Source organism: Megalops cyprinoides, chromosome 4 (assembly GCF_013368585.1).
Source record: "Megalops cyprinoides isolate fMegCyp1 chromosome 4, fMegCyp1.pri, whole genome shotgun sequence".
Lineage (NCBI taxonomy): Eukaryota > Metazoa > Chordata > Actinopteri > Elopiformes > Megalopidae > Megalops > Megalops cyprinoides.
In genome coordinates this window covers 7,592,918-7,595,311 of record NC_050586.1, presented here as the reverse complement: position 1 = coordinate 7,595,311, position 2,394 = coordinate 7,592,918, and positions in this window count along the sequence as shown.

The window sequence follows — 2,394 nt, the reverse complement described above, 5'->3', positions numbered from 1 at the left end:
GCCGGCAATCCTATTACTATTTTAATCCGCATATCGTCAGCTCCATGGCTCTCAAAATTAGACAAGGGTTCAGGCATAGCTGAACCACGCCCGATAGAGAATTTCAGTTGATTTTGTATTTCTTAATTCCTCTCTGATTTAGTTTTCTTGTGAAGTCGTTTCGAGAAACGCATAGTCAAATCACTTAGATATAAAAGAGTAAAACACATTCGTAATGCCAATGTTGTCATGAAAATAGGATCGAGCCGCAAAGTTGTCAGGTCGGCCATACAGATCAGAAGCACGTTCGAACTCCCTGTGTCCACTGAGGGCCATTGAATATAGCTGTGCTTTATTTTCCATACACCTTGTAGCTCTGTCCTTCCATCACGGTTGCAAAGAATTCGTGTGTATTTAATAAGTAGCTACATGGGCGAATAAAAGACCCGAATTATACAGTCTTGAATGAAATGTTATAACCGAAATAAATATATAATGAAATAAATTTGTTTAATTTGCATACTGTTACGACACAAGTAATACAGTAAACTCAGTGTTGCTCGCATCTGGATTAATTTACTGCACTTAAACCTAAATAATAAACTAATGTTTTATTCCATAACTGCGTAATAATTGTGTTACTGATCTGTTTAAAAGATCGTTAGATCCAGAGGAGGGAGCGCTACTGGTTCGTGATGGCATCATAATGGTAGTCATAATGATTAATGTAATTGGTTGTTTAGAAATTGCCAAATAAAGGTACATTAATTCTTAAGAAATATGAGTACAAGAATACCAAGGAACACACTGATACGTGTCGATCTTCTGTTAAACCAAAGAGGTTTAACTTCCACTAATAAAGTGTTAAATTCGTTATTTATTTCATTTTAGCTATGTGAGGTTTACATTATTACTACACGCATTAGGGTAAGTTACCAGCCGTGAGATAACTTTTGTTGTTAGAGAAAATATTCAGAGTCTCCAGACATTTGATTTAATTTTGAGGGCTCTGTGGAGTCTGTTCTATAATAAATAAAACATTAACATATAAGAACTCTCCTTCTGGATTTAAGTAAACATAGTACGAGCATGAAATCCACGTGTATCTCGTGATTACAGTAAAAGAATGCTAAGAAAAAGTTATGACGACTCATGGCATCAGGGCTGCAAAAGATTTAGCGTATACGTTAAAAACGGGTAGTATTTCTGGCATGAAGTTGAGAGTTGAATCAATTTCTTGTGTTTTCTCGTTGTCTGTGTGTGAAGAGCTTTGCCATTACTTCAGCCCAGGCCCGAGCACAGACTTTCTGGAGGGCACGGGCTCACGTTCAAAAAACTGCATGGCTTAAGGGGCCAGAGGGGTAGCGGCTTCAGCACCCCCCCCCAAGTCGACCCCCTTCCTCCCCAATCCTAAACATACACGTGCCTGTGTTAACCTGTAATTAAGGGGCATTGAGAACTGGTCCCTGTTGACCATGAACTTACCAGTCATTTTCAACATGTATAAAATTTTGAAAATTTTAAAATGTTCAGGTAAAGTCCAAAAATGAACAACTTGTCACTGGCCGCTACAAAGCTGATATATAACGCTTTCATCAAATGACCATCACATAGGAAAAAAAAATTAAACAACATCCAGATCTCACCATAGGCCTGCGGAAAATTCAGTTAACATTTTGTACAGTTAGGATTTTATGTGGATTTGAAAATAAGTTGACTTGAAAGACGTGATCAGTTATAACTTCCTGCCAGTTTTTTTTCCTCAACAGGTTAAGAATGTGGTAGAAGTGAGCGCTTTAACCACGTTAATTCAGGTATTGCTTATTGTGTTTGAACCTGCGTTGTCATGAGGTCAGGATGCACGACATGCAAGCCTCACTCTCAATGGGATGAATTTATTGACCAGGTGACTGGATTTGGCAAATTCAGCTAATCAAATCCCTCTTTTCCTTTCAAACTGGAAGCGATAAACGTTGAGGTTAAAATTGACATTACAATCGCCGACTTTTAATCGAAGAGACGTCAAGAGAAACCTCTCAAGACTTTTAAAAGTAAAGTTTATTGTACCACAAAGATTGTGAATCTTTATTCACCTTGGTTTGTGGTTTGTGTATCCGTGGCAAAACCCAAAAACACATTATGACGTTTCCATGATAAAGATTTGGCAGAGGGAGGAAGTGTAAGCAAAAAAATAACATCGAAATAAAATGTTAGCACGGGAGAGGTAACATGAAAGAGGCGGAGATGGATAGGGGAGGGGAGGAAGGAGAGTCGGGAGAGGGAAGAAAAAGCGATGGAGAGGTGGAGTCTGCGGGCGTTTTGTGCGCTTAGTGCGCTCTGGTCCCTCCTCCCTGAGACAGCCCGTCCCCCCTTCCCCGTCGGCCAAACCCCCGCCCCTCACACCGCTCTCGCTGC